We start from the raw sequence: 27343 nt of genomic DNA, 5'->3' as shown, positions 1-27343 counted from the left end.
AAGATGCCTTCTTTGGACACTTTATGTGTCTCTTTGATAAGAACCTCAAGAACAGGAGTGTCTCTGAGGCAGCCTGGAAGAAGGTGAATGAGTATGGTTGCCTGTTCCTGCAATTCCCAACTTTCACCTACATGAGAGTTGGATGTTTTGAAGGCCAACCTTACATGTTGCCAAGGTACCCTACAAAAAAAATCATTCTGATGGAGTTGGCGAGACAATCGACGGCAGTTAATGCAGTACAACTTGCCAACCACAAGTTGGGAATCAACATTTCTTCACACAATCCATTGTAGATTGGCCAAAACTCTTTGAATACTTTAGCAAGAGCCAAAGCGATGAAAACTAAACTTCAAGAAATCAAGTTGAAGAATTTCATTGCCAGGAAGGATTTTGATTACTAGGGAATGAAAGATAAGATCAAAAGGGCTTTCACCCACGTCCATCGTCCGGAAGACATTTGGTTTGATCTTTGCGCCGAAGAGGAAATCAGAAGGATGGATTACAACCGGCTCACCTTGGAGCAAATTATTGATTTTAATTTGACTCAGATTCCGGAAGACATGATAGATGATGGAAAGATCCTTGATCCGGAGTATGTAGAACAAAGGGTTGTTGAAGCTCCTCTTCCTTCTCAATGGTCAAAAAAGGAGTGTGATTCTATTTTTGACAGATTTCAGCCCATTCTTGCTAACACAAATGCTTGGCTAAAGAATAATAATGTCAAGATCATCAATATCAAAGGTGGAGCAGAAGTTGATTCATCTAGACTTGTTGGATGAAGATTCGAGGTCAGTATTAAGTCTAAAGAAGGTGCTTCTTCTTCCGGCACAAGAATTAAGTTGAGAGTCAGCAGAGCTCTGGTTATCCCTCCTCCAGAAGTATCGCTTAAAGGGAAGGAAAAACCAGAGTTATAGATTCATGTCATTGAAGATGTTGACAATGATACTCATGAGGAGAATATTGCAGGGTCACCTCCTTCTATTGGTTCAGAGTCTCCTCATACAACCCTTCCCCAGTTGTCATTGGATGTGCCTATGTCTCCAATTGAAACTGTTGTAGATTCTTTCTCTACCGTTCATGTGGAGCTTCTGGAACCAATTACATCTGTCTGTACTAGCATGGAAGTACTTGCTGAAGTTTCACATGGTGACTTAGAGAATGTCTTTGATATCAACCTCTCTTATGCCATCCTGTCCAATGTCTCTCTTCCTGAGATTGATACTTCCACAACAAGTTTTGATAGGTTTATGATAGAGGCAAGCCATGATTTGTCATCTGAGCAAACGCTTGTTGCTGTTTAGATAGAAGCTACTCCTCGAGTCACAACTATGGTACAAATAGATCTTGTTTCTTTAGATAACACAGTTGCTGTCTCTAATATGAACTCCTTAGAACTATCCCCATGGCCGAGGTCAATCACACCCAAGAGGAAGAAACAGGAAATCTCTCCTGATGTCTTTGATTTTCGAGAGGTTGCAAAAATTAAACCTAGAGCTGCTAAGAAAGCAAAGACAATGTTGCAGGTGGTAGTGGACAAGAATAAAATGAAGTATGCCAAAGTAGTAGAGCCACTAGTTGAGAAGTCGCCAGAAGAAATGCAACTGTCAGACTACAGGCTTACAAGGATAGAACTTGGTAAGCAGACACATACAGGTGTCATGCATAATGCCATGGATTCAATAGGTCTCTTGGTTTAGAATTATGATGAATTACTGGCAAAGAAGAATGAGCTTAAAGAGAGGAACTTATAGCTCATTACATTAATTCAGAAGATAACGAATTCTTTAGAGCAAGTTGATCCATTGACCTCCTCTACTTTTGGAGAATCCGTCAAACAATTAGAAAAGGTTGCTCAGAAGGCTAGAGCAATTGATACCTGGGTTGATTAGTTGATTGATCAAAGTACCCAAGTGGTGAAGAAGGTGTCGCATGTTTTGAGTAGCAAGAACCAAATTGAATGAGATTTTGGAAGTTTTAAAGCAAAATCTTAACTCAATTGAAGAAGATTTGAAGATCTGGCATCAAATGGATCAGATTGAGTTAGAGGTACTATGCAACAATATGATTATATTTGACATAAAACAATACATAGAATTTGATGAACTTTTGACAAACAAATCATTGGTTGTCAAAGAACTCATCAAAGATGTTCAGGTAACACTTGAGATGAGTGATGAGGTTGAGCAAGACATATTCTCTAGTTTTGATAAAATGTCTTGTAAAATTTTGAATTCAAATGGAGAGTTGTTGGCAACAGATGAGGTACTTGCAGAGATGGTTTCAAGACTCCGCAAGGAACTAGAAGCAGAACTGTTTACTGTGGATTCAATCCATAGGTTTGTGAGTTGTCAAGTGTTTTATGATAAGATGCAAACTCTTCTTGAAGAACATAAGGAAGCAACAATGAGATATTATGATGTGATTATCAAGGCTGTTGCAGTTGCCAAGAATACTTTAGGACCCAATCCAGATGAAATGCGAAGATCGATCAACAACTTCTTGTCTTTCATGGTTAGGAATGAAAAGGAATAAAGAGTGTCTCATGACACTTAGTTTTTATTTTATGCATTTCGCTTTTGACATGTTACATGTAAAGACATTTTTTTTAATTGCAAGTGTTTCTCTCACTTGCAATCTTGTAAAATGTAATTACATGTAAATCAACTGCAAGTTGAGTTAGATTAGGGATGTAGTTGGAATAAGTCATGGTGGTTGAGAGAATTTCTCAAGTTAGTTAGGATCCTCCCACCTTTTTCTCAAAGCCCCCATCCTATATATACTCGAGGGTGCTCTATGTAATTTTTATCTTTTTTGCAAGCAAGTAAACTCTGCAGGATTTTATACTCATAAAGACTTTGAGCTTTATAGTTGTAAGTTGCTATCTTTTGAGTAATATAAAGAAGTGTAGGATATCAGACTTTGTGTTGAAATCTTGATTTGTTCCCATTGTGTTCTTGTGTCATTTTGGGATATATCTTTGTGCTTACTTGAGATTGTGGAAAACTATAAAAAAAGAGCTTCACTCCAAATAATTGCAGACTTTGTGTTGCAGATATTGAGGGTGAAATTAGTTTTAAATTTGTGATTTGAAGTTGAGAAGTGTTGCAACTTGCAAGACTTTGTGCTTGTAATAATTCCCTTATAAATTAGTGTTAGAGTGCATTATATTTGCAAACTTTGTGCTGCTATACATTGCGCTTGTTTTGAAAGTTATCATTATAAAAGGGTAGATAGGATTGCAGATATTCAAGACTTTGCACTTGATATTGTTTTCCCGTCCCGGAGGAAGTGACAAAAGTCTTTGTGCTTTCAGAAATTTCATTTCCTCTCTCATTTTACTTTATATGTTGCTACTGTTATTTATTTCCAATTGCTATTACTTTTTTGTGAAGAGAAAAGAGTATAGTTTTTTTTGAAAGAAGAAGAAAGACTGTTGTCTCACCCATATTAGATTAGTTTAGTTTGTAGATAGGGGGAGCCTTCCCTAAATTAGGAGAGTTTCACACTCGCACACTATGGCTGAAACCATAATTTTGCACATCCCCTAGGTGTACAAAATTTTCAACCAACACAACTCCTTTATGGTTTTCTCAATATCTTCCTTATACTTATGGGGATGACGGTAAGGAGTGGTAACAACTGGCTTTGTTCCTTCTTCTAGTTCAATGGAATGCTCAAAGCCCCTTTTTGGAGGAAGTCCGGGTGGGATATCACTAAAGACCCTCTTATGTTTCCTTAAAATTGGCTGTATATCTATGTGAGCTGCTTTCTCTTTGGGATTTGTTTTATCCAGAATCAGACATTGAGCTACCCATTCAACTTGGTCATGTCTAAGTGCTTTCTCCATTTTTTTTGATGAAATTACTCTAGGTGATCCGTTAGATATTCCATGTAAAGTAACCTTCTTTCCTTTATGTACAAACCATATTTCTAGTTTTGGGTGGTAAAAAATAAAACGCCCCAAGGAATGTATCCATGGAGTTCCTAAGATTACATCTATGTCACTCATATCTACAATGTAAAATGTCTTCAATTGGATGCCTTCCTAGAGTAATATTGAGTTGGGGAATCTTCTTCCTGCTAGAAATAGTGGATCCGTCAGCCAATGTCACATTAAATCGCTTGAAATCGTCAGTTCCAAGACCTAATTTTGTAACTAAGTTTTGATAAATAAAATTATGAGTTGCCCCACTGTCAACTAGGGCTGTTACCTTTTGTCCTTTAATTGTTCCTCAGATCCTAAAAGGATAATGTTTGGATACTTTTGAAATGCAAGCTTCCTTTTCATCATCTTCATCCACCCTTGTCCTTTTGCATGGATTCACCTCGTCTCCTATTTCTTGGAGCATGGCTTCAATGTTGTGAGCTTGACTTCTTTTTCCACACTTGTGTCCTGGTTCCCACTTTTCTTTGCACTTGAGGCATAAGTTTTTCTTCCTATGATCCTTTTGGTTACAAACATGTCTTGAACCCCATGGTTCTTTACATTTAAAACATCTTTCCCCTTCTTGTCCTTCCTTTTGCTTACACAAATGCCCTGGTTCCTGTTGTGACGTCTTCACACATCGCCCCATTGAATATGGGGACCCCCCACTTTTCGCTTTTTAGAGTGGAAGTTTTGCCTAGTTTCCTAGTGTTTGCCTAGTGCCGTCTAGCATTTTTGAAGTTATAGGATCAAGTTGCTAACGTTGATATTTTAATGATCCTAAGTTTTGCCTAAGTGTTTGACCTTTTGAGCCTTAACGTGTTTTTAAACATGCGCATCAGTGATTTTAAAGTGCTAAGGTATTCACAGACCTTTTGGAGTTGTTTTCTCGCTCCTAAGGTATTATTTAAGTCGATTTCACACTTTATTCCAATATTTTCCTAGCGTTTCACTCAATATTTTGGAAAATTTGCCTAAGTCCAGTCTAAATTTGAAGTTTCTAAGTGATTTTGAGTGGTTAAAATGATAAATTCCTAAGGGAAATCCTTATTCCAAGGGTTAGAGGGTCAAATTCCATGCTAGAGGTGCTTTTCCCCTCATATTCCAGACTACCCAACCCATTCCCCCACTCAAAATCCATACTACACATGGGTTTCCCCTGAAATCCATACTGGCTATTGTTTTCTACAACTGTTTATCCATACCTGGATCGATTTTCTCGTGGAAGTGCTAAAATTTGGCTAAGTGTTAGGATTTATCCAGACTGCCATCGATTTTCCACCAAGAGTGCGGACTATAGTGCAGACAATGTTAAGGATGATTCCATGCCTGGGTCGATTTTCCACCAGGATGTTTTGTGACAAGTGACTGCAGATTTTTGTCCGGATTTTCATCCAGACAGAGGTCGATTTTCCACTGAGAGAATTTTAATGAATTTTGAGTCCGGATTTTCATCCAGACTGAGGTCGAATTTCCACCAGGGAGTAATTTTTGCAAGTAAAGTGAGTTTGGAGTGTGGATTTTCAATCCAGATTGCCATCGATTTTCCCTTGGGGAGTTTTGGGTGCATTTTTGATGAATTTGAGCATGGATTTTTATCCAAGCTAGGATTGATTTTCCCTTATGGGGAATTTTTGACAATTTTAATGATTTTTAAAGGGATTTTTCAATCCCAACCCGTCGATTTTCCCTTGGAGGCTTAATTTTGATTTAAATTGAAATATTTTAATAAGTAAGCCCCATTTTAATTGCTTTTAAATAATGATTAATGATTATTTAAAATTTTAAAAGCAAAATTAAATAACTTGCAATAATCATTTAATATTTTGAACCTTCTAGAAGCAAGTTAGTTTTCCACCAAACAAGTATATATGCAAGTGTTTTATCCCACATTGCTTGTGTGGTGAAAGTGAAAGGTAAAAGCAAGTATATGAGAGGAGTCTCCAACATTATTTTATTATTAAATCTGCCAGGTGTCTCCATGAAAGGTGATTTTTCTCCCTTATTGGCGAATTTTGGCAAAGTGCTGAAGTGAAGTGTTGGGTTGAGGATTCTTTCCTCCTCCATTTTTTCCAGCTTGGCTGTTCCAACCTCCATTGTTGCAGATCCGAGCTGCCATTGAAGACATTTTCAGAATTTTGGAATGGTGCCATAGCTGGGAAAATTTTGATTTTTATTTGGGAGTGCTTTATGTCGTTGTTTGGGGTGATTTTCTTCATGCTTGGTGGCTGCCATTATTTTCAAACCTTGCTGGGCGCCATTGCTAGGAGTGATTTGACCTCCATTGTTGGCTGGGAACACATTTTCAGAACTATTCTTCATTGCCCAGCTCATCCACACTAAGGCGATTTTGGTTAAGGGTTGTTTGGAGGATTTTTCAGTGCATTTTTAGAGGCTGTCATTGTTGTTACAGTTTGAAACTCCATAGTTGCAGGTTGTCTTCAGACTGATTTTCATTTCCATCTACTTGCCAATTTGGAAAATTTTACTTGGGTGTCATTTCTTATGAGTTTTTTGGGCATTTGGTGGAGCTTCCATTGTTGATCTAAGTCTGAAACTCCATTTTCAGATTTGTCTTCAGACTTAGATATTTTTTACCAGCCCTTTGTTTGTGCCCAGATTTGACAAACTTCACTTTGGGAAGGTGAAATTCATCAAATACAGGTGTTTCCTATGACTGCGACAAGTTTAAATGACTGATTTATTAAAGTTGCAGGTTGTCTTCAGACATTGGGTAGCCATTGTTGGACCTTGGAAGGGTGTTTTCAGACTTTAAGAACTAAAAATCAGACTTTTCCACACCATTTTCCAAGCATTTTCAAAATTGTGGTATACTTTCGGGCACCATTTTTGACATTTTTCTGAGTATACCAGGTTGTCTTCAGACTGAAACTTCATTTCCAGCCACATAGTTGTGCCCAGATGTGACCATTTCTGAGTTTTGAAGGTCAAAATAATTCAAATGTAAGCATGTGACATGGCTGTGACCATTTCCAGCCATTGATATTCATCATTTTCAGAGTGTCTTCAGACTTTTTGGAGCCATTTTTAGACTTTTGGAGGGTGTATTCAGACTTAAGAATTAGAAAATCAGACTTCATTCAATACACCATTTTCTGAGTATTTTCAGACATTGGAGGGCATATTCAGACTTTGTGCTCAGAAAATCAGACTTTTATTACAACTTTGATATAAAAAATCAGTCACTTTTTGAGTGTTTTCAGACCTCCAAGTGATATTTCCAGACCCGAACATTCATTTTTGGGCTCCAAATACTTGATTATCTGAGTTTACATGGGTGTCTTCAAACTTAGCAATTATAATCAGACTTATCTTAAGTCTGAAAATCGTTTTTTCTTAAGGAAAATCTTCCAGACTTTAATCCGGACCTTCAAATTTTCCAGAATTGGTGTTACAATTTTCTAAGATTACTTATCACATGTTGGGACAAATGTCAGGAACAAAGTCCTGATGGTGTCCGGATTTCCACTCCATGGAATGGTGATCTAGTCAACACAAGATTTTCAAGGACAATGAGTCCGGATGAGGGTCGGATTTCCACTGCAGGGCAGAATTACAAAGGAAGGAAGTTGTCCAGATAGGCATCAAATTTCCACCAAGTGAAGAATGGCAAGGATAATGCGGATGGTTTTGAGGAATGATCAATCCATATGCGGATGAATTTCCCACCAAGGTTGAAGTTAAGTTTATCATACTAGTGTTTGATTCAATGCTTATTTGTTTTGCAGGACTGTTATGAGGAAAGGAAGCATGATGATCAAGGCTTAAGGTGAAGGAGGATGCACGCAATGCGGATAAGGAAGATCAATACTTCAAAGATTGGATGGGGATTTCCGAACAGAGATTCCAGAAGGTGAAGATGAGGACTAGATCAATCATGAAGAAGACTTCACTTTGATGGTGAACAAATGAAGGAAGCAAGTACAAGAAATGAACACAAAGGATTTTACATCAAGAAATCCAGAACTACATCAAGGAATTTCAATATCAAAGTGCGTCAAGGAAATATTTCAGGATTCCAAGATTGGGAAATTTTCCAAACATAAGGAGGGAACAGTTCATGGAATTCCTAAACATAAGGATGGGATGCAAAGTATCATAAAGGATTCCAAACATTGTGAAGATGAAGAATGTACAAGGCAAATTGATTAAGTGTGCAAGGCAAGCTGAGGTGGCATCCTAGTCACCATTTGTTCAATCAAAGGGTGCCAAGTCAACATTCATTCAAGGAGGAAATAGGTGACACATGGCGCTACATCAAATATTATTTATCTTACCTACCCTCGTTTCTTATTGGCCAATGTAATGGTGGTTGTACAAACCCTAATTAGGTTTTTATCTTGTAATCTTGGCCGTTGATCTGGAATCAATCTGAGCCATTCATTTCTTTTGAGGCTCTATATAAACCTCATTGTCTCTCATTTGTAAGAGAGAATTTTTGTAGAATCGTTGGTATATGCTGCAGCTATTTGAATCTTAATCATTGTTCAATTGTTGGTGATTTTGCTCTTCAAGTGTTGTATTTGCATTCATGGTTCTCAATTCCTCCAAGTTAGATTAGAATTTAGATTAGAATTTATTTTCATGTACGTTAGATTGAGTGGAAGATTTGTCGAATTCATTTGTGTGGAATCCTTAATCCATACCACTAGCCTCTTGCCGCTGGTAAGTGCGCCTTGTGTGGCCAATTGGAATTTAAGTAAACTTAACTTCAACTATTACGCGTCCGTTGACAAGCATCAACTTGGATGGTGTATACGTTTGATGGTGATAGCCTGAAAATCTTTAAGTATACCTTAGACGATTGCACTAAGCTTGTGTCAATACCTGATTGTGAGACCTTGCCTGGTTTGATTCCACCAGATCCATTCATCATTTCCTACATTCCTAGGCTTAGAATAGATTTCCTGAACCCTATTCCTTTTGCTCATTTTTTAGTAAGAATTAAGTCTGGAGCTTCATTGCCAAATCCTAAGTTATCGACATACTTATCCTTATCCATGATAAGCTTGAGCATTCATGTACAACGTAAGTCCCCTTGTGATTCCAGCATTATCACATCAAACCACTGAACTTATCCACACGTCAAGACCTGACATTTCGCAACCTTGGAGTTGTCTCATTTGATCGCAAAGCATAGCATGTGAGAGACTTTGTTCAAGAGAGGATAAGATGCCTTGGTATTTTATTCTGTGTTCGCATGTGCATAAAAAACACATCAACAGTTTCCACTTTTCTTTGCAGTCAAAACATAGTCTTTTCCTTCGTAGTTCCTCTTGATCTTTTATGGGGAGGTATTGCTTTTTAATGTTTGTCCTTCTCATGGAAATGTTTGTTTTTTGTTGATGTCTTACTTGAGTAAGATTTTCCCTTTGCTTGGGCGACATCTAGGCAGGTGGCTTTTAGGATTGCCTCTTGTAGTGTGGAAGGATCTAAGGAACCAACTAAGCCACGGGTGCTATCAGACAACCCTTCTACAAAAAGATAGGTACTCATAGGTTTTTATGTTTTTATGATCTTGTGTGATTAGCCCATGATGCCATCAATCATGGGTGACCCCATCTAAGTGCAATATGGCCAATGTTATGGCATCTTTTTCTGTCATGGGACTAAGGGTTAAATGTATGGCATCTTTTTTTATCGTTGATCAAACATTAAATGCTATGTAATGGGTGTAACAAACCTTAATTAGGGTTTGTATCTTGTAAACTTGGCCATTGATTTAGATTTGATCCTAGCCATTCAATTGTAATGAGAGCACTATAAAAGGCTCCACTCTCTTATTTGTAAATGTTAATAGTCAATAGTTCAATAGTCATTAGATAGCAGATAGAGTAGAGTAAGATAAAAGGGGATTGTCACCAAGACTTTGTTACAAGAAGCATATTATTTTCATTGAAGATATGGTAAATTTCATGTTTTGATTCAACATTTGCATGATCTCTACTTCTCATTCATTTTCATGTTGCTTAGATGGATGGGAGCTAGTGTAGATGATTAATGGTGAAATTCACATGTTCATACTACTAGTATTTCGTTGATTGTGAAGTTTCTTGCGTGATCAACTGAACTCTTTATAAGATTAACTTCAACTACTACTCACCCATTTGTAGGGATCCTCTTGATGGTGTCTATGTTGTTGTTGGTGATTTGAACATCATTTCACTCTCCTTAGAAGATCGCACCAACTTTGCCTAGTTGTTCCTTGCATGGTGAAACAAAGCATTGTTAAATTTCACTAAGTTATTCATAGTTTTTTACATTCCTAGGATTAGACTAGCTTTCTAAACCCTCATCCTTTTTTATTTTTTTTAAAGTTAAGTGAATTTCCATGTTCCAGAAACATTCAAACATTCAAGTATCAACGTAAGTCCCCCTTGTGATTCTAGCACTTCACATCACAATCGCCGAGTCTATCCATTTACAGAGTCAAGACCTGACAATCACAACCTTGGAGTTGTCTCGTTTGATCACATTGTGTAGCATCTGAGAGGTCTTTGTTCAAGAGAGGATAGAATACTTAGTATTTTATTCTGCATTGCATAGTGCCGAAAACACATCAACATAATTTGTAATGTCCCCTACTAGGTTTAGACATGTTTTAACCATAATTAATCTATTTTTATATACTAAATATATTAGGAGGCATTTACATCTTAACTAGAATCCAATCAGTGATATTCCACTGCTCAATCAATTATCTATTATTAAATAAATGGTTCATCTATCATACATCCATAATTCTTAGTGCAAGTGCCAAATCAATTGTAATGTCCCTACATAAAAACACCTCCTTTCCCAACTTCTTAAACAGAGACAGTAGTAACAAGGATTATACATATAAACCTATTCTCCTTACCATTTATTATCCTATGAGCTATTTCTAAATTACAATCTAATATTGTTATTTGTCTGATTAAGATATATATATATATATATATATATATATATATGTATGTATGTGTATGTATGTATGCATATAACTTTATTGATATTTCCTCATTACTAATACTTATTCTGATTTGAATATATACACATAAAAATTTAATTAAATAAATAATATAACCAATTATTGATGTATTTGCTCATTACCTATTATATACATTGATACTACCACTGCCCAAAACATTAGTTATTAATATATTTATTGCTGGTAAAGGGCAGACAGATCTGACGCATAACAGATCTGGTCTGCCACTGTTATGAATTGAAGTATTAGTATCATTCACATTGCAGTCTATGTTAGCATTATTATTAGATTCTGCAATCAAACATTATCGGGTTACATATTTTAAGTATACTTATTAAACACATCCCCTATGCATACCACTCAGAACAAGGATGTTACTGCCTGTAACTTAAAAACCGTTCCGATCTGATCTCATCAATTGTATTAATTTCTTTATATTATAATATTAACACTTGTATTAGGCTGAGATCCGTCAAAACATATGCATCTAGTATTACGTATATATTCTACATATAATGACAGACATAAAAAACAGTATACCAAGAATCAGAATTAAGCAGATACATATAATATTTATTACGTTATACCTCAGACCACAAGGTTGTTCGGATTTGTTTTTGTAATCTTGTGGATTATTAATGGCCGATCTCCCCTCATTTCCTTTTTTCTTCCCTTCCGTTTGTTTTTCAAATCTCATTTATATCTCCACGGGGACCGATTCCAAAGAGTCATCTTCCTTCATTAAGTAACCATTCAAATAAAGCACATTTTACAAATCGCACCCTTTGTTATCTTAATTTTTTGGTCTTTTTTAATATTAATCTGTGCTTCCTTGAATTCAATGATTGCTGTATATTATATCCCTCATTTGGTGATGGAAGGTTATGTCTTTTCCCCCACCAACACCACCCTTGTAGAAGCGGTGACTCTTAATTAAATGTCTTCTGCCTTTTAACTAATAAACTACTGCTGTTATTGCAAACTCATATGAGTCTCTTATATATCACCTTTCATTAATAAATATGTAAATTATGTTTTTAATTAATATATAAATTATGTTTATAATGTAATATTTATTTATTTTTATTTGAATATTTCAAGAATATTATTAGTAATAAATATTAATAAATAATAATATTTAATAAATAAATAAATTTCAAATAATCATTTGCTGGTATTTAATTAATAATAGTTGCTTCATTTAGGATATATATAACGATCAAGGAGGGGACATGACATAATTGGTGCTAGAAGGAGGGCATGAATGTAAACTCTTGAATAGGTGAATCCAGTGGGAGATCAGTGGAGAGTCATCCTCAATGCTCGACAAAGTTATCACAAGAGGAAGGAAATATTTGCTGGACTATCAATCGGACTTGTGAAGGAAAGAAGCATTACCCTCGGTTGGAACCAATTGAGCTTTCATGCTAAATTTGAGATTTGCCAGATCTTTCTTATTTCAAAAATTCAAAAAAGTGAAAAACCAAAAAATCCAAAAAATCCAAAAAAATAAAATAAATCAAACTCTCAATGGAGCGGCCACAACATTGCCAAGATGATCAACAGGTTGATATCTTTCAGCTTTGGTGGAGACTGAATGCACAACTTCATCCACGTAGTGTCTCCAAACTTGTTTCACCAGGGCATTGTAGAATTCACGAGACAAATGAACATGATGCGTTGCATTGCTTGATATTCTTGTCAAGAATTGAGCTTCCACTACAAGGGAAAATCTTCTTATGTGATTTAGCTAAACCAAAGGAGTTCATAGAGTGCGACAGTTTTAGTGCTCTACAATGCAATGCCAATTTCACAAGATTTAAGCGAATGATTGAAAATCAGTTGAGTCTCAACAAGGAATTGCACTTGGAAAAGATATTGCTACTTTGGTGGTGTAGGATTCACGACGAACCTCGTTCCGAGTTTACTTGCCCACTATGTCAGAAGGCTATCAATCAAGTGTCAATATGGAATACTTGAGGGCTTGAGGCATCAAATGAGTGCATCACTGGCAAAATTTGGATTGCCTATCTTGCAACTGATGAGTATTGACGAACACAAGAACAAGGCATTGTTATGTCATTCGGTAGTTAAAGAAGCCAGTTGCAAGTCGATGACACAAGTCAACTTGATGATCAATGTATTGCAGTGGATAGCTTTCCATACCTTGCACCTAAAGAGGAATATGCTGGAATGCAAGTTGAGGAAACAATTGAGAGTGTTCAATAATGATCAATGTGTCAATTTGGCAATCAAGGAAGATAGTGAGTCACATCCATTGCAAGAGGAGGAATTCTTGAATGAATATTCGTTCATGCTCCAAAAGGAGATTCTTGAGAATGAATTGCAAGAAATTTCAAGTGTCCTTGGAGAGGAAGACAATCATATAGCAATATTGAATGAAGAACTACAAGTTATCACTAGTGGGCCCAAATATGAAGAACAACTTGAGGGGGCATTGAAAGGCATCATCACCATAATGCTATTCGAAGGGACGCTGGAAGATCTCATGGAGGAAGTACAAGAAGATTAATTGCTGACGTTGATCCAAGACAAGTGAGTTGCTGCGAGTGGCATGATTTATCATCAATTTAGACCTCCCGAAGTATATTTGGAAGAGTGGTCAGCTGATAGCATGATTCAACTTGATGGTCAAGGCCTCACAATTGAGGATGACCTTGTGCCTAGGGAAGTTAAGGAAACAATGGAAAATGTTCAAGCCAGCAAGATGCTAGTAAGTGAAGATCAATGCTTGGAGACACCAAGGCATGGAGTTCTACAGAACATGGACACTTTTGATGATCATCAAGAGATTGAGGAGAACATAACAAAAGGCATATGTGACTTGGAGGATCATCATGATCCACTATTATTTGATGCCTCACTATTCAAAGAGTGTTATGCTATTCAAGATGACTACATCCTTGGTGATCAATCATCCTTGCTACAAGAAGAAGAATCAAATGAAGAACTTCAAGCCGTCCTAAAGGAAGAACTTTCAAACATCCTTAAAGGTGAACAAATGGAACTACAAAGCTAAGGGCAGTTTGAGGTGGTGTTACCATCGATGTCAACATTTGAGCAACCACTAGAGGAAATTTTTGAAGATTAGTCATATAAGGAGATTCTCATTCTCAAAGATATGCTTATGGAGTTTCATAAGGATGCATTGTTTATGCGAGATATTGAACCTGTTGTCACCATGAAAGTGAAGAGTGATGAGCAATTCAAGGTTGCGCTAAGGTCATTCCTAAGGACACTAGAGGAACCAACGAGTGAGAATTTGCATATCAAAGATGCAAGTGCAATGATCCATCAACAATGGCAACCTCCTGAGGCAATTGATGATCTCTCTTCCGGCAATGCATTGATGGATGGCGAGCAAGAGTTTCTATTTGAGAATGAACTATGTCAAGTTGTCTCTTTCCCTGTTCCTAGTTTTGAAAGTTATGATTTTGATTATGGGGTTTTAGGGAAAACAACTTGTGTTTGATGGTATGATGAAAGAATAAGAATCTGGTCAACTACTGAGAGGGGGGGGGGGGTGAATCAGTAGATAGAAAAACTGATACTAACTTCACCAATCTCAAGATCAATCTCTCAAAGTAAACTTAGAACTATCAATGCAATATCACTGTCAAGATAAAAACTCTCAAGATAAACCGGTTGACTGTTACAACAAACTAACAGTAAACAACTTCAAACTCATAAACATCCAAATGCTTTTACTTATGTCAGTAAAACTTCATTTCACAATGCTTCCGGTTATCATGACTTATCAAAGTGGATTAAGTAGTTAAGCAAATCAACCATAAGAACATAACCACAAAAACATTCACCACTTGACACAATATTTTTGACGAGGAAATCCAAATGGGAAAAACCACGGTGAGATGAGACTCACAAGATAACTATCTGATTTCTTCTGAAGTTCGCCCTGTTAGGAGCCTAGCCTGCTAAAGCTTTACAAAAGTCTTGTTAAGAACAGATCCTGTTAGGGACCACTCAGTTAAGGGATTGACTATAATGGCTTGTTAGAAGCAATACCTTGTAAGGAGTAACCTCGGTAGAGGATTTGAAATCCAAGCTAATGGATCACTTGGTTAGAGGATTTGAATAGCACCAAGCTTGTTAGAGCTTACTCGGTTAGGGGATTTCAATTTTGCTGTAATTGTTAGAAAACAACAGGAGTTTGCTGATCTGTTTGAATAGCACTACACTTGCTTGTTTAGATCCTATTCATGCTCCTATCTGCCTTTTCTCAAACTGCACATACATCAACCGGTTCGGCAACCACACATAATCAAAACCTTGAGGTCGTCCCCTTTGATCAAACAAAAAACAGCATTAGGGATTTCCTTATCTCAGGAGAGGATAGGATACTCAGCTAGTACATTCTATTCTGCGTTGGCCGGATGGAGTCTGCAACGATGCGACTTTAGACACGTCAATAGAATTAGCGCTAGAAGGAGGGCCGGTATGATGAAATGTGTAGACAAGTAATTCAAGATCATATCAATCCATATTTGTGAGGAGTAACCTTATAGCTTTTTTAACCTCCTCCGCGTGCAACAGAATTGGCGCTAGGAGGGCCTTTGTCAGGATCTAGGCAACAAGTTGAGTTTATTGAGACCTTTTAAATGCTATACTTGGGATATGCAAGATCCTTGTGAAACCAGAAAAGCCAAAAAATCAAAAAACTTGAAAATACAAAAAAAAAATATTTCTGAGTCAGTATGTTGAGTCATCCATTTCATAAAGACTGTTTGTAGTCCGAAATGTTTCAAATCCAGCAAGAGCTAAGTTTGCAGTTCTATCCAAGGCAGCTGTCCGAATTTGCATCTGCACCTCACTGCAAAATTCATGACACCACAACGCACGATGAACTGAATTGCTTGACATTTTTGTCAAGGGTCGAGCTCGCATTACAGGGGCAGATATTCTTTTGGGATGTCCCCAAACCAGAGGCGATCGTACAGCCGGATATCCCTAGTCCTCCATCCAGCAGCGAGGAGTTTACACGATTTAAGAATTTGATTGAGAACCAATTTGGTCTCGAAGAGGAATTACGCTTGGAGAGCGTGCTGTCACCTTGGTGGTGCAAAATTCACCGCACCTCACATTCAGAGTTCACCTGCTCGCTATGCATAGAAGCAGTCAGTCAAGTCAAAGCCCAATTTGGACTGTCGGAAGAACCAGGGGAGAGCATCACCAGCAAAGTGTGGAGTGCCTACCTTGCTGCAGACGAGTATAGACGAACGCAAAATCAATGCAGCGTTGCACTCCCGGATGATGAAAGGATGGAGTTGCCAATTGCTAAGCAAGATGAACCGGTCAATCAGACCAAGGCAGCAGATGAATTTATCATCCCTGCAACTGATGAAGACAGTGTTCAGAAGGACGATCAAGTGAGCTTTGTGGATCAGCCACAGGTTGAAGAGCAATTTGCAGCAGCCTCACCAATGGACGATGCAGTCCAAGAGTCCGTCGAGGATGTTTTTGAGGGCCAATCAATCGAACGATCCCTGCTGTTTAAAGATGGGCTGGCATAGGTGCCTAAGGCTGCATTGTTCACACAATATGAAGATGCACCCCTCTTTCCTGAGTTCGAGTTCGGTTTTGAGATCAACTGTCAACATGGGCCACTCGATGAAAAATTTGATGCTGATTTGCACACTCTGAACGTTGATAAGATGCTGCACCACCAATGGCGACCTCCTGATACAACTCCTGAAGCCTTCCCGCCGCACAACCCACCATACAAAACTTTGCATGACTCAGAAACCTGCCAGGTTGTTTCTTTCCCTCCTGCTGTTAATTCTGAAAATTTTCCGTTTAATTTTGAATATTTTGGAAAAACAACCTGTAAATGGATTAACCATGGACCTAATGAACTTCCCCAACTAATAAATTTGAGAGTGGCCAACTGAAAATTTTCTTTTTAGAATACAAAGACAAACAGGCCAAACTGAGAACTATTCCCATTGCCCTGTTACTGCTGCATATACTGAAAAATCACCCCGGGTCGGGAACGCATGCATATAGTCCACCTTTTGTACAATCGGTCTCTTCTTGTACATAGTTTAGGTTTTTGTTCGTTTTCTATTTTAGTTTAGTTTCCCTGTTTTCTGCTTTTCCGTAGTGTAGATGTCCTTTCGAAAGAGGTTGTTTCCCGGTCAATTTTTGAAGGGGTTTGTTTGCTTTTCCCAGCTTTGGTGTACGAAGTCGGAAATTTTCTTTTTTCCGGCTCATTTCTTGGATGCCAACTTTGGTAGAGCACCTAATTGATGGTTGCCCCCGTAGTCAGCTCATTTGGTTTAAGGCTTAGTCAATCTAAAAATTTAGTTGCTTACTGCGTCTTGTCGCCAACGTTGTGATCATTGCACTTTTAAACGCTTAAAACGCTTAAGTCTGTCGTTTTATCCCATGTAAGCTTCATTGCTTACCAACCAAGGTGAAAAGGTGAAAAGTAAAGGAAAAATCAAAAGAAAAGAAATTGAAAAGCAAAGAAATATCAAGTTGCTTGGCTTTGAGAATGTAGACACCTCTGCTGATTTTCAAAAAGAAAATTTATCGGAAACAGAGCAATCTTTGTGAGCTTACAAGCGATAACTCCGCCGGGGCTATAGACGTTTGCTGGCAGCGGGGCTCTATCCAGGTTGCTTTTGGAGTTAGAGTCGCTCTACGCAACTTGCATTAACTAAACAATGATATCTCGACCTTCTTTAATGCCAAAATGACTTTCACTGCACACACTTGATTTCTCAAGGTGGGTGACTTGATTCAGTTTGCGACCTCATTTTTACTTTGAATTTGTCTTCTGTCATCTGGGTTGTTTTGTGGGGTATATACCAGAGATTCTGGGGTTCGATCCGGATAGTCATCCTTGAAATGTTCAAGAACATTTCCCAGCCGAGTCGCCATTTGTTGTGCGTATTGCACACGAACCCCGTCAGTTGACAGGGGACCCCCCTAAATTTTGTCTGCTTGTGCGGGAGAAATAAGACCAAGTCTTGTGAAATTCGCCAGTAATGGGTAATTTGCAAAGTTTTTTTTAAAGGTTTGCAAAGGCCTAAAAGGTTTGAAATTGGCAAAAGGCTTAGGTCCGAAATTGGCAAAAGGCCTAAAAGGTCCGAAATTGGCAAAACACCTAAAAGGTCCGAAATTGGCAAAAGGCCTAAAAGGTCCGAAATTGGCAAAACACCTAAAAGGTCCAAAATTGGCAAAAGGCCTAAAAGGTGCGAAATTGGCAAAACACCTAAAAGGTCCGAAATTGGCAAAACACCTAAAAGGTCCGAAATTGGCAAAAGGCCTAAAAGGTCCAAAATTGGCAAAAGGCCTAAAAATCCCGAAGTTTGCAAAACACGCCAAAATCCCGAAGTTTACAAAAGTGCCCAAAATCCCGAAATTCACCATAAAGGGGTGAAAATGTCAAAGTTTTAAAAACCTTGCAATTGCTCTCAAACCCCTCGAAAATGTGAAAATAAAATAGTAAGGCGTTAACTTAAAGTTTGCGGAAGTGCCATTTAGGCCGAATTTCGAAACGTCTAAGTATGAACTTTTTTTAAGAAACTTTCCGAACGCCCCTCTTTCCCGAAATTGCCAGGAACAACTAAATTCGCGGAAGGAGTAAAAGCGTTAAAACTTGGGAAATTTTCAAATGACCTTCCAGGCGTTAAATTTAATATTTGTTAAATTAAATTAATTAATTTTTCAAATTGATTTATTGAAATGAAATTGATCGTTCGCAGGTCGCAGGACGTCATTAGAGAACCAGGAGAAAGACCTGTAACGCAAATCGAAGAAGGATAGCAATCAAGGCCAGGCGCTGAAGACTGGAAAAGAAAAAAGATGTGGGAACGTACTGCAGAAGCGCGAGAGCAACCAAACATTGGGAACCGTGCCGCTGAACAAAGATGAAGTCCACCACCGGGACCAAAGACCAAAGAACACTCTGAATGCTGCAAGTTGATGCCTTCTCGAGAAAAAACACACAATTGGATTTAATTCCAGGAATTCAATTTCTAAAAAGCTGAAATTGTTTTATTGTAAAACTGCTTGTAGGCCCCACTCAGATATTTTGAAAGAAAGGGGAAACAAGTCAGTTGTGGACAGTTATGTCCAACTACCAGATAGACTCAAATTGAAGCCAAATAGTGGCAGGTAGTTGAAATTGTGGCTGAATGGATGAGTGAGAATTTAATGGGCATGGGTTAAGGCTGCTAGTTTCTGCAAGGCAGATCAGGACCCTTGGATGCAGTCCATCCTAGCCTTCGATTCAATATTGTAAATTCTATAAAAGGCAGAGGCCTTTCTTTTGTAAAGGGTTAGATGGTTAGATTTTTTTGTTAGATAGTCAAACAGTTGGTTAGAATTTTGTAGTTAGATTTTAGAAGGTAGAATAGGTTAGATCTTAGCAGTAGCATAGAGATGCTACAGAAATTGTTGTAATAGGTAGCTGGAATCAATATATAAACATTGATTTGGTGTTTATTGTCTTGTTTTCATCCTGTTTGCATGGTTTCTTTTAGCATTTTAGATAGATCTTTATGTTTTGGGTGTGCAGGTATTTGATAGTTTTAGGCTCATACCATTGAGGATATACTGATTGTGTATCCTTTTGTATAGTTAACCTGAGCCTTCGATTGTGCTTAGTTCAATTGCAGGTGTCCGTCTGAGCTATGCCAGAATTGGGTGCTTAGCCGTGCGTTTGCAGTCTAAAAATCTTCCAAGTCCCCTAGAAGATTTCACTGTTCCTGCAAGGTTGTGAGCTATTTTGGCCAAGCAGGAATTGGTTATGTTGAACCTGTCTACCCGCATACCCGTGTTGTTAGTTTTAGATCTCCTATCCCTTCCCTTTTGATTTTATTTCGTAGTCTGAGAATCACAGCAGACCAGCTTGTTGCAAATCGTAAGTCCCCTTGTGCTCCCAGCAAATCACATCGACCACTAGTAATCCCGCAGTCAAGACCTGACAATCAAAACCTTGAGGTTGTCCCCTTTGATCAAACAAAAAACAACATTAGGGATTTCCTTATCTCAAGAGAGGATATGATACTCAACGAGTACATTCTATTCTGCGTTGGCTTGATGGAGTCTGCAGCGATGCGACTTTAGACACGTCAACACACACCCTCCACAAACTTCATCTTTTTTGATTTAGTGGACTGTGTATCTGAAATCTCTATGACCTTTCTTTTCCCTTGTGAACCAGAAGCCTCCATGATTAAGTGCTTGAATTCTCAATTTACCCACACTTCTTGTCTGCAACTTCAATGTTAATGGCTGAAGAAACTGTGAAAAATTCTTGGCACGAGAACTCTTTCTTTATGGTGGATATGCAACGGCTAGGGTCTGTAACGATCAAAAAACTCATCAATTTTGCTTCGTGCGGATCCAATCCACCTGATCGCGAGCATTAAATAATGGCTGTCGTATCAGATATTCTAACGACTAATCGACATAACCCTATCTGATAATTCAATTACTTGGCGCCACCTAAATTTTATGTTTCTTCAGTTACCTTGCATAGGTCACTCAGACTTGTCCATCGGATCTCACCTCGGTCGTTTTCCTTTTTTCCCTTAAGGCTTGACTTATCCTGATGGATCCGCCTTTCCTCTTAAGTGGCCAACTTTGCTTTATGTTAAATCGGGGTATGTCTCTCCGATGAAATCTCCTTCTGTTTATCCCTCTAGTCGCTCCATCGGACTTCGGAATAAGTCACTTAATAATTCATCTGATCGGCGTAACTTTCATCGACTGCTTCATCGGGCGTCGAAATAGCGTATTTTCCTTGCTTTCGATAGTCATAGTCTCCCTGATAGATCCGCCCTCTATGGCATTCTGCCCATCGGGCATCAGCACAACTTTGAAAATGTTTCTCCGGTAACGTCAGTTATCTCGATGAGTCTTCTTGCACTTTATTCTCCTTATCGGGCTGCTTTGGTCTATCGGCATAGGCTTTTCCGATGTAATCACTTTGTTTGTGACGAGCTCATCTTCCTCATCGGGTGTTGGGATAACTCAAAACGCATCTCCTTGATGGTGTGTGTTATCCCGATGAGTCTTCTTCCTTTCTTTCTTGGCACCACTTCATCGGAGAAAGTCTTTCCGATAGAGTTGCCATTCTCCTTCTAGTGCATCGGATATCGGGGTAACATAAATTGGGACCTCTAGATAACCCGATGTCATCGCTATGAATACATCACCTTGTCAATTATCGGCAAGAGTTCCACCAATAACCCCGTCGGGTATCGGGATAATATTTTTTCCTTGTTTCCGATAGGGTATGTTATCACGATGACTCCGTCCTCTTGTCACACCATCACTGTAACTCCCCCCAATGGGTTTCCACTTAGTTGCACTTTTTCCGGCTGCTCATGCTTTTGAAAACACCATCGGCATGAGTTACCTCCAAGTGTAAATCTCCTAAGTTGGAATTGGCTGGGCTATAAAATTTGAAATCTGAAAATTAATGGCAGCCATTAATGGAGGTCAAATTTGAAGCAAACCTCAGATCTGAAACGAATCAGCAAGCTGGAAATGATGACAGCTACCAAGCATGCATGGAAATCCACCAAAATGTGGCACAAGACACCTCCCAAATAAAATCGAAATTCTCCCAACTATGGCGCCAAAGTCAAAATTCTGAAAAGATCATTAATGGCAGCCCGGATCTGCAACAATGGAGGTCTGAAACAACAAGCGAAAATGGAGGAAAAAATCGCCCAAGTCTCCAAACACAAAATCGCCACCTTTCACCAAAAATTGCCAAATATGGAAAAATTGCCTTTGTATGGAGACACTTGGCAAATTTTAATAATAAAATAATGCTAAGGCTCCTCTCTTATACTTGCTTTTACCTCTCAGTTTCACCACACAAGCAATGTGGGATAAAACACTTGCTTAAATACTTGTTTGGTGAAAACCTAACTTGCTTCTAGAAGGTTAAAATATTAAATGATTATTGCAAGTTATTTAATTTTGCTTTTAAAATTTTAAATAATCATTAATCATTATTTAAAAGCAATTTAATGGGGCTTATTTATAAAAATAATTTCAATTTAAATCAAAATTAAGCCTCCACGGGAAAATCGACCTTGGTTGGGATTGAAAAATCCCTTTAAAAATCATTTAAGTGTCAAAATTTGCCCCATAAGGGAAAATTGACCCTAGCTTGGATAAAAATCCATGCTCAAATTCATAAAAAATGCACATAAAACTCCCCAGGGAAAAATCAATGGCAATCTGGATTGAAAAATCCACACTCCAAACTCACTTAAATTGGAAAAATACTCCCTGGTGGAAAATCGACCTTTGTCTGGATGAAAATCCGGACTCAAAACTCTTCAAAATACTCCCAGTGGAAAATCGACCTTAGTGTGGATGAAAATCCGGACAAAAATTCGCAGTAAGTTGTCACAAATATCCTGGTGGAAAATCAACCCAGGCATGGAATTATCCTTAACATTGTTTGCACTTTAGGCCACACTCTAGTCCGCACTCCTGGTGGAAAATCGATGGTAGTTTGGAAAAATCTTGACACTTAGCCAAATTTTAGCACTTCCAGGGGAAAATCGACCCAGGTATGGATAAACAGTGGGGGAAAATAGTAGCCAGTATGGATTCCAGGGGAAACCCATGTGTAGTGTGGATTTTGAGTGGGAGAAAGGGTTGGGTAGTCTGGAATGTGAGGGGAAAAACGCCTCTAGCATGGAATTTGACCCTTTTACCCTTGGAAAATGAATTTCCCTTAGGAATTTATCATTTTAACCACTCAAAATCGCTTAGAAACCTTCAAATTAAACTGGACTTAAGCAAATTTTCCAAAAATATGAGTGAACGCTAGGAAAATATTGGGATAAAGTGCGAAATCAATTTAAATAATACCTTAGGAGCGAGAAAACAACTCCAAAAGGTCTGTGAATACCTTGGCACTTTAAAATCACTGATGCGCGTGTTTAAAAACACGTTAACGCTCAATAGGTCTGCGCTTAGACAAAACTTAGGATCATTAAAATATCAATGTTTACAACTTGATCCTATAACTTCAAAAACCCTAGACGACACTAGGTATGATCAAAACTCCGAGACTCAAGCACGGGAAACGCAAAATTGCCCACTAAGCAGCCAAAACCCTAATCTAACCATGCAGAAAGCAAGAAAAGAGGGGGTCCCCGTTGGCAATGGGGCGATGTGTGAAAAGGTCACAACAATTACATAGATTATAAGTGAATTGAGGAATCAAAATATTGTTTTATCTCTGTATCAATATGCAAAGGAAGTACAAAATGCCAACCCTAGGAAAAGGATATTTGTAGTGGAACTCTTTGGTGAAGATTTGCATATTGCTGATGGGAAACAAAAATGGTGAATAACATGTGGTGTATGTACGAGGCCAAATGGTATTATTTGTACCTTATGAGGTGGCTTTGCTTAGTTATTAATGTCTGAAAATCAGGAAATCTATTTTTGAGAGATGTGGGTTGCTGTTGGTAAAACAACCAAACAGGAGTGATGCAAAATTTGCCATTTTTATGGTGACATCACACCTCTAATTCTTTGAAAATGTTTCTTGCACAACAATTTTAAACAAACAATGTCATTTGATTTTGCAATATTTTATCAAAGTTCTTAGAGAAGTTACTTGGTTGGTGAATCTTTTTTAAATTTTAAGTAGCAGAGCTTATTTGTTGGTGTATTATTAATGCACAATGTAATTCTTCTTATGTTTGTATAATAACTCCCAGCTGGTTTCTGCCCTCTTGATTGATTCCTGAGAAATGGGATTCTCTTGATGTTTGTTCTGTTTACTTCTTTGACAATATATATAGGCTCATTTTGTTTTTTGCATTTAAATGTTTTTGTTGGAAACTTGTTTCATATTATATTTTTTGAGTAGTATCTTTGTTGTATTGAAGAAAAGCAAAAGTAATGTATTTTCTTGTTGTCTTAACTAAATTGATTCAAAAAAGAATAACGAAATTGTTTTTGGATAATGTCTATGTTACCAAGGATTCTTCTTTAGAATGATCAAGAGTTCTTCTGGAGCAATGTAAAGCTGCAAGACTGATTGGATCTGATGGTTTAGATAAATGCATAGATTGTCTTTCAGACGCTATTTTTCTCTTGGTAAAAGCTTTCTCCTCAGATGATATACAACATTGCTAGTTGTCATAAAGTTCATTGCTCAGATAATTCTCTAATGAAATTATAAATTCTGGAACAGACAAAAGATCTAGATGAAAACTTTTGTCCTTCTGGCAAAAGTTATCACATGGATTGTGTGCGCCATCAGCTTGCTATTACTTACTGTGTTCGTGCATCTTGTATTCAAGAACGTAATTTGGGTTCACAGGTAACACCTATCCTGATAACTGATGGATTGGTTATAGTCGAAATGCATTCTTCCAATCATAATTACATTAAATTATAGAATATGTTCATCAGAGCCTGCAATGGCTAAAAGTTTGTTCTGAAATTATTGGAAAATAATTTCTTTATTCTCTTATTTTAACATTTCTTATGTTTGAAATTTTGAATACTTGAAATACTTTTCTGTTAATTTCACCTGAAGCAGGCAATCCTTGATGATATTAGCTCTGCTATGAAATTGTGGTCTTGCATATATAGTTCTGAATTGCTGGACCTAAACAAGGAACAAAAGGATTGGTTGTTTGACACATCAGTTCCTTTATTGCTTGATATGTCTCAGCTACTAGCTTTGAAGGCGAGTTCTGCCAGTGCACTATTTCATGCCTTTTTCTGTATTTTATATATCTAGGAGCAGATGCATGCCGGTCACTATATTTCATTTCTGGGTCAATGAGAGTTACTAGCGTGGTAGGTTATAATTGTTTCCGTAATTGATGTCCATACTGATAATTTATTTGGATAACTTCAGGGATATATTTATCTTCAGTCTGAGGTGCAAGAGATGATTTTGCATATTCTTAGTGGTTTGAAGAAAATCAGCCCTGAGGAATGTTGTGCTCTCTTGTGGAGAGAAAGCAAGCTTAACCATGCTCTGTGCTGCGTACCATTTTCTGCAAACATTTTCTCAACTTTAATTGACAAAGTTGGAAGTGATACAAACTCTATAAAATTCTGGGAAATTTCTCTCAATGATCATCTTGGTTCTCTCCTAGAATTTCAACAAAAGCTGATGTGTGACATGTTTATTGAAGTTCAAGCTGATAGAGATTGCTCAACAGATTCATTGCGTAGATCTTTCAATACAATTGAATTTTTGAAGGATAGGGTGCTAACCCTTGCTTCAAATGTGAGATATTTATAATTTAGTTAAGAGATGCTTGTAGTGCTATTAGGAATGCTATTCTGCTCAGGAGTATACTTTGTGCCTGATTTTGTTCTTATTTGGCCTTTTACAGGGTCAGAAATCAATTCAATCTCCATTTGTTACATCAAATCTGCTCTATATATTGTCTGAAAAGTGCCGTACAAATGGAAAGCTTTCAGAGGTACCATCATTCAACAATTTATTACTTCGTCTGTGTTTGCTAAGTGTTTGTATGCGAGTACCAACCTTTTGGAAATTAGATGATAGATATGATTGCACAAAGAAATGATAAATGCAAAAAAGGAAGATTTTAATGCATGACAAAGAATTAAATATTGGATAAAGAAATGCTTCTTCAGATGTTGATTTGTATTCAGTGTCACCGCCACATTGCATAAATGTATAAGTGAGAGTAATCAACACAATCAGCACTGCTTTGACAAAATCTTGTGCGATTGTAAGTTGGTCAGATCAGTAATATACTCTATACTCTTGTAACACTTTAGTGTTTATTCGAGAGAAAAATGACAAACATTAATGAATATTGCATTATCATCCCCCATTTCTGTATGTTTAGGGATGAAAATACAATTGACAATAGCAACACCATGTCTCAAAGATCTTTTAATAATAATTCTAGCAGCAAATGGAAATATGGTGTTCTGTTATCAATGGCTTTCACCTTATCCATTTTTTTGCAACCCAATGTCAAATGAAAGCCGCAGCTTGTTCCCTAACTTGGTATAAGCAAAATTATTTGATTTGGATCCCAAGTGGTTTTTTGGGGGACAAACCAATCTCAGTGAAAGACGAGTTTGATAGGTTTATTGATTATGCTTCAGAATACAAGAAACATAGGTAATCCAACACGCAATATAAGAAAGCGAAAGGCTTTTTATCAATTGTGTGCTAGTAATATTTAGGTAGAAATGAATAGGGTACAATTGGAATTTATAGATAGGAATGCAATGAATGAAAATTCCCTTGACCAGAAAGGGGTCAACACATCAAATTGGTTTGCCTGGACTATCCAGTTATCCATCATTAAAAAATGAATTTCTATATGTACAATATACTTATAAAAATGCTAGGAAGATGAAACTGTGTGTCCCAAATTGCTTGACCTTTTGACTACTTGATGGTTGTGTTCCTTGATGGCTGGTCTTCCAGTCATTACACTAATGTCGTGTATAAAGGAATGTTGACTTTGCAAGATTTGCTAGATGGTGTACAGAGGTGCTTCGTGTCACGTGGAGGTGCTCGAAGTCATGTGCGGGTGGTGCAGGATGACATGTTGAGTTACACTTAGGGTGCACATGATGCTATTAAGGCTTTTGTGTGTTAGCTGAAGTGTTGTTGAGTGTTGCAATTTAATGCAAAATATTGCTAAGGCACACATAAGATTTCTTGAGGATTGAACAACTTTACGCCAACAATTAGGCCTTTCTTAAGAGTTGATGGCCCCTATTATGTCTTCAATATGCTATGAAATTCAAACATAGAGTTGCTAGAGATTGTACCTGTAATGTCCCTATTTTTACGCCTTCCATTCTTGATAGTATTAGCTTATTAATCTTGGTGCCCGTAGGCTAATACAGTGGTTAGGGAACCTATTCGGAGTGTGGATGACCATGTGTTGTGATCTTTTCACACATTGCCCCATTGCAAATGTGGAGCCCCTCTTTCTTGCTTTCCACGTTGGTTAGCTTAGGGTTTTAGCAACATAGTGGGCAATTTTGAGTTCCTGTGCCCAAGTCTCGGAGTTTTGATCATGCCTAATTGTCCTTTAAGGTTTTAAAGTTAGAGGATCAAGTTCGTAAAAGTTGAGAATTTAAATGATCGTAATTTTGTCTAAGTGTAGTAGACCTTTTGAGCGTTAATGTGTTTTCGAATGTCCTCGTTGGTGATATTTAAGTGCCTAGGTGTTTTAGGACCTTTAGGAGTTGTTTTCTCGCTCCTAGGAAGTTATTCAAGTTGATTTTGCACTTCATTCCGATAAGTTTCCTTGTGTTTTGCTCAAATTTTGGTAAATTTGCCGAAGTCCCTATGCGTTTTATTGAAAATTCTAAGTGTTTAAATGATTTCGATTGGTTAAAATGTTAAATTCCTGATGAAAATCCATGTT

At 37.6% G+C, this 27343-nt stretch overlaps 1 pseudogene; it reads left to right on the top strand.

Annotated features, from left to right (window-relative positions):
• Positions 1-27343, top strand: part of LOC131029557 (separase-like) — a 141674-nt pseudogene that overhangs the window by 17563 nt on the left and 96768 nt on the right.

This window comes from Cryptomeria japonica, chromosome 3, assembly GCF_030272615.1.
Source record: "Cryptomeria japonica chromosome 3, Sugi_1.0, whole genome shotgun sequence".
NCBI classification, from domain to species: Eukaryota; Viridiplantae; Streptophyta; class Pinopsida; order Cupressales; family Cupressaceae; genus Cryptomeria; species Cryptomeria japonica.
Note: the sequence above shows the minus strand (reverse complement) of the source record. Positions and strands in the feature narration are given on the sequence as shown.